Consider the following 6,607-nt stretch of genomic DNA (forward strand, 5'->3'; position numbering starts at 1 on the left):
TTGGAGCAACCTGGGCTGTTGGAAGGTGTCCCTGTCCATGGAGGGGGGTGGGACTGGATGGGCTTTAGGGTCTCTCCCAACTCAAACCATTGTGGGATTACATGATTCCCAGTTTGGGGGATCTAAACTTATGGAGAGCCAGCAGAACCCACTGTCCAACCCCAAGATATTTGGGAATCTCCCTCCCTTGCTCCCACTTGGGCCAGGTCCTCGTTAGCTCAGTGTGCAGTTCATGAGCACCCCCTCCAGCCCAGGGGGGTTTGTAGCTGTTTCCAAACTTCCCTCCAGGAAAAGACCCCTTTTTTATTTTTTCTCTGCCCAACCCTGGCTGTTCCATTGTCCTCCCTTGGCTTTTCAAAGCTCAGAATGGAAAAAAAAGGTAACTAGAGGGTGGAGGGAGGGAGGGATGAGGGAGAGCTGCTGCCAAACCCCACTTGTAGCGGGTCCTTTGTATGGCTGTGGTGTGGCAGCTGCTTCTGGCACTTAAAGCAAGGTTTTTTGGGGTTAAAAGCAGCGTTTTTCCTCATTATTTGAAGTCTTTCCAGGCAAGGCTGTCTCGTGGTCGCTGGATCCACCGAGCTGCTCATCAGAGCACCGGCACCAAGGGAGCCTCGTGCAGCTCTGAGCTGCTCTCATCCCATCCCTTCTCATTTCCAGGGCTCCTCTGGGATCCACAGAGCAAATGAGGAGGGCAGAGACAGCAGAGATGGAGAGACTGTGGCAGGGAGGGAGCCTGCTGCTGGATTTAAAGGATGGGATCACAGCAGGCCTGAGGATATCACTGCCCTAACGTGGGTAATGACATTGCTGGGGTTTCTGGAGGAGTCCTGCTCCCACCTGTGTGCAGACCCCTGTGCTGTCACTCCTGGCACACAGCTGAAGCCCCAGAACCTTTGTTTGAGATCCATATCCACATCCAGCCCCCAAAGCAACCGGTGCCAGGGCTGTGATGGAGGAGCTGGGAATGCCTCAGCAGGAATGTTCACCAGGCACCGGCTTCTTCTCCTTTTGGTTTTATTCCTGTGCAAGGTAAAGGCAGAAATGTCTAAATATTTGGGGTCTGACTCACTCTGTGTGTTTTCCCATGAACTGTGTTTCCTGGGAGGAAGGAAGCAGGCTGAAGACAAAGAGGAAAGGGTGGAAAGGTTTTAAACTTGGGAATTATCCCATAATGACCCTCTGGTTTATGGGATTTGCTCCTCACTTGTTCCTGTTTTTCTGTTGGATGGATTGAGCAACCTGGTCTGGTGGAAGCTGGTCTAGGGGGTTAGAACTGGATGGTCTTGAAGGTCCCTTCCAACCCAAACCATTCTGGGATTCCTAAATCATGGATATAAAGGTTTCAAACCCTTAATATTAGCAAGGAAAAGGATGAATCATAGACTCACACAATGGTTGGGTTGGAAGGACCTTAAAGATCATCCTGTTCCACCCCCTGCCCTGGGCAGGGACACTTTCCACTAACCCAGGTTGCTCCAGCCTGGCCTTGGACACATCCAGGGATCCAGGAAGACTCACAGGGAATTCTCTGGGAGGGTAAAGAGGAAAAGAGCAGAGTTCTTTGCCTAACCCCAGGTGAAAGGCACTCCCTGCTCCACACAAACACCTCCAGCCCACCAACGGCCAAGGGGGAAAAAGAGGGAAGGAAAAATCCACGTGGCAAAAATGCCCCCTGGATCAGTCCCAAGGTCCAGAACACAGGAGCTGGAGCTGGCTCAGCTCTAAATTGTGCCCTAAAGAACTCTTGATTGCCCCAAGGAGTGAGTCCTTCTTTGCTGCTGGTTGTTGTCCACGTTCCTTTTCTCACAGAGCTCGTCCCAACATTTCCATGGTCCTCGAGGGTCCTACCAACTCAGGATATTTTCCACTTCTGTGATGAAACTGGGGGTTTTAAAAGGGTTCCTGGATTTCTTTGGTGCTTCCCTCAAAAAAATCCCCATTCCCTCACCCCTGTGCTGCTACTTGACACTAAATTATTTGTTCAATAAAGCACCGAGCAACAAACAGGAACCCCTGCTGGTAGATTTAGAGAAGAAATGATAGGAGCAGAGCAGATAATCTCTCCCCAGGTACATTAGGCATTTAATTTAAATTGTCTGGGTGTATTTTCTCATGTTTACATCCTCAAGCAATTTGAGATTGGCCCAGGACTGACAGAAGGAAAATATTGTTTATGTCATACAAATCATTAAACTATAAGCAATTCCATTAAATGTTTCTCCACTCTGTAGGGCAAATGAGAAAACAGCTGGTTGTTCAGTTCTGCTGAAATCTTTACCCACAAAAACACTGACATTAATACAGGCAAAAGCTGCTCTTTGCCATAGGATTGATAAGGATAATTTGCCATAGGATTGATAAGGACAGTTAAGATCCTTTCCTGTGACAGTCAAGGGATATTATGTTTGAGAACAAAGTATGTTGTTTACCTGTTTTATCTCATAACCAACAGATCTGTTACCTGGATGGGACATTTGGGGCAAGTCCAGGGAGGAACAATCTAAAAAGAAGATTTCTTGGGGATTTTAAAAGCCATTCTTCTCTCACATCTCTAAGCAGGAACAATAAACAAAAAATCACCCAGGAAAACACTGGAATCAGTCACTTAATTATTGGATTTCACACACAGGAATCAGGAGCTTGCCCTGAGCTGTCTCCTGGGGCCATTCCTGGGAGCTGAGGAGATGCTGCTTTTTGGAGGCTCCTTCATGACCCCCAGGGCAGGGCTCTGCTGAAAGAGTTGTCAGACACCAGAGTACCCCTGAGTGCTGCTGCCCAGCGGGTCCTGCCCGTGGGTTCCATGGCACAGCACGTCCTGCCAGCACATCCCTGGCCTCCCAGGAGTGTCCTGCCTGTGGGTTCCGGGTGCCAACCATCTCCCAGCACATCCCTGGCCTCCCAGGAGTGTCCTGCCCGTGGCTTCCAGGTTCAACCATCTCCCAGCACATCCCTGGCCTTCCAGGAGCGTCCTGTCCATGGTTTCCAGGTGCCAATCACCTCCTGCCAGCACATCCCTGGCCTTCCAGGAGTGTCCTGTCCATGAATTCCAGGTTCAACCACCTCCCAGCACATCCCTGGCCTTCCAGGAGTGTCCTTTCCATGAGTTCCAGGTGCCAACCACATCCCTGGCCTTCCAGGAGTGTCCTGCCCATGTGTTCCAGGTTCAACCATCTCCCAGCACATCCCTGGCCTTCCAGAAGTGTCCTGCCCATGGGTTCCAGGTGCCAACCATCTCCCAGCACATCCCTGGCCTCCCAGGAGTGTCCTGCCCGTGGCTTCCAGGTTCAACCATCTCCCAGCACATCCCTGGCCTTCCAGGAGCGTCCTGTCCATGGTTTCCAGGTGCCAATCACCTCCTGCCAGCACATCCCTGGCCTTCCAGGAGTGTCCTGTCCATGAATTCCAGGTTCAACCACCTCCCAGCACATCCCTGGCCTTCCAGGAGTGTCCTTTCCATGAGTTCCAGGTGCCAACCACATCCCTGGCCTTCCAGGAGTGTCCTGCCCATGTGTTCCAGGTTCAACCATCTCCCAGCACATCCCTGGCCTTCCAGAAGTGTCCTGCCCATGGGTTCCAGGTGCCAACCACCTCCCAGCACATCCCTGGCCCTCCAGGAGTGTCCTGCCCGTGGGTTCCACGGAGTCACCCTCTGCTTTCTGTCACCAGGCTGGCAGTGGAGGGGCTCCAACAGATCCATTGCCTCCTCTTTTCCCAGGTTTTTTCCACATCCCGGGGCTCAGCCGGTGTTTTTTCACTCCTTCTTTAGTCCTTCAGCCCCACCTAGTGCTAAAGCCAAAGAAAAAACCTTGTTCTTTAATTAAGCCAAATAAAAAGCCTTTTTTCCCATCCCTGGAAGTGTCCAAGGCCGGGTTTGGAGCAACCTGAGCTAGTGGAAGGTGTCCCTGCCCACGGCAGGGGTGGAATGGGATGATTTGAAGGTGCCTTCCAACTCAAACCACGCTGGGATTCTTTCACCAGCCCTAAAGTCCAAAGCAAAGCATGACTCCTTTGCTTTGCAGGGAATTCTGCAGCTCCTGGGCCTCTGCAGAGGGGTTTTGGTGAAAATGATGCCCCAGAAAAAGGGTTTTGCAGCCTGTGCTTGGAGAAATGTAGAGGCAAAACACCATCATCACCTGGTTTAGTAAATACTGCCTGGCAACCCTACACAAACATGTTCTCCATCCTGCCTTCTCAAAAAATTACAACATTTAAAATGTTCTTGAGCCCTTAAACACAAATCACTTGGAAATACTGCATTTTTCAGTTGCTCTAGTCCTAATTAGGGTGGAGGAAAACATTTTCTCTCCCCCCCCCCCATTAGAAGTGTCTTTTGGTAGAAATGTTATTTGGAAATGGAAAATTTTAAAGGCAATAATTTTTCAAAGCCAGGGCTTCTGTTCTCCTTCCCATCACCTTGCCTTAAATGCAAACAAAGATCAAGAGGACGGACACGTTACATTTAAATCGTATTAAACTGGGATCAAAACCTGAATTTATTCCCTAACATTTGCTAAAACATCACAGAGCAATGACAGGCACGAGAACAGAAAGGTTTGCTGTCGACCTTCCAGCAGCCCTGATTTTTATTTCCCTGCCACGAACATGAGATTAGATCATCCATTATCAACCTCTGAGGCTACACAAATTTGTCAAGTGTTCTGCAGCAAATTCCTGCTGCAGCAAAGCTGAGAATTCGGGAAGAAATCTTCTGTGGTTCCCATTCCCAACACGTGAATTTGGGCTGTTCACTTGGGAGGGTTGGGAGGGTCCCTCCCTGGCATTTCCACTCTAAATAAACTGCATTTGGAGTCCTGCAGCCCTCTGGGCTCTGACTTACTCTGTTATCACATCAGACTTTTCATACTCACACAGACTTGCAGGTACTCGCTGTGGAAACAAATGTACTGGGCTCTGGGTAATTCCCAGCATAATTTAAGCACTAATTAAACAAAATGGATTTTTATCATGGTTCTTAAATATTTACCCAGTGCAAGGAACATCCCCCAAGATCACCACAGGAGGAACAGGAGAGTGATGCAATGTTGTGCCTTAGTTAAGACAAAGGACAACACTGCCCAGAGAGCAAGTCCATGCAAACCAACTTGGATTTTATCAAAGTGATTAATTCTTTTTCTCACTGAATGGCTAAATCCTCCCACGCTGACCAAAGGCAGATGAATGTGAGCAGCAGGGACGGATCTTTGGTTCTGTGCTGCCCCCAGCTGTCCTTAATGTAATCCTGAACTCAGAGACAAAGGTTCAGAGGTGATGGTCAAGGGCAGCACCACTGCAAAGTCAGATTAGAGCAAATATAACTTGCATAATTAGTATTTTCTCAGGATCAAACCCTACCTGTACACTGGAGTCACAGCACAAGCTTTGGCTCTCCCCAGGCCCCGCTGCCAAGAGATGGAGCTTCCTCTCCACACCCTCAATTTAAAAGGTACCACCCTCCCTTCCACCAGAAACATTGATGAGATTGTTCCTCACCTCCTGCAGGCAGAGTGAGATTCATTTAATTGAACTGATTAGCTCTTTAGGCTACCTTGGGTGATTCTGCCCAGCAGAGCTTCCCTTTGGTGACAATTCTCCAGGAGTTTAGATGAGCAGTTGACCTTTGGAACTCTGAGCTTCCCTTTGAGAACTGCCCTGCAGGAAAACCAGGGGTGCTGTGCAAGCTAAAGCTCCATTTTTTGGTGCCTTCCAGGTGATATTTGCCACAAGTTTCAGGGTGTGATCACATGTTTGATCAAACCTCGTGCCCCATCTGTGTCACTTCAAAACAGGACTTGAGGTTCACCACTGAACACAGACAGGTTTGAGGATTAACATGAAACCAGCTCATTCTATGTGGCTTTTTTTGCCAAAACCTTCCCTCAGGTAGATCCCAGAGAGGATTAGGTACCTACTCAGAGATTTTTTTCTAAAAGCCAGGCCCATCTAGGCAGCTGAGCTGTGCCAGGGCTGGCAGCACCTCTCCTGGATCCTCTCTGCCCAGCTGGGACAGCAGCAGTGCCCTCAGAGGGCTGTGGCTTTGTTTCAGCACAAAATTGCTCAAAACATCTGCAGTGTTGCTTGAAGGAGCTTGTTTGACAGAGCCCTAAAACAGACTGGGAGCATTCCAGTCACCAACTGCATCTGTGCTGGGAGAAACCTTAAGAAAGGCTGGAATCCTGCTTAGGAAAAGCAGGCAGCAGTTAAGGGATACTCCAGGGCTGTGCACAACTGTCGGCTGACACTGCTGTGTAAACACGTTAATATTTAATAACATGTTAATATTTTAATAATGTTCAATGCAAAATCACCTTCTCTGGTCTCTGATATAGTGAGCCAATGTGGTAAATCTGACAGGGAAGTTTTCCAAGAGCCTTTTCAGCCAGGAGAACCAGCATTTCCACAGCAATGGAAACAAACTCTGGGCCTGGAAGCTGCCAAGGACTCCTTGGAGATGCCATGGACTCCTTGGCATCCCTGTAGATGCCAAGCATCTGCAGCTTCACCTCCTCTGGAGGCAGAAGAGTTCCCAGGTGCCAGCCCAGGACTCCTCTGAGGGAGCTCCAGGAGGTGTTTGGTCCATGTTACAGAACGTGCTGAGCTGGGAGGGACC

Source organism: Manacus vitellinus, unplaced genomic scaffold, assembly GCF_001715985.3.
Source record: "Manacus vitellinus isolate BGI_N305 unplaced genomic scaffold, ASM171598v3 scaffold_74_pilon, whole genome shotgun sequence".
Classification (NCBI taxonomy): domain Eukaryota; kingdom Metazoa; phylum Chordata; class Aves; order Passeriformes; family Pipridae; genus Manacus; species Manacus vitellinus.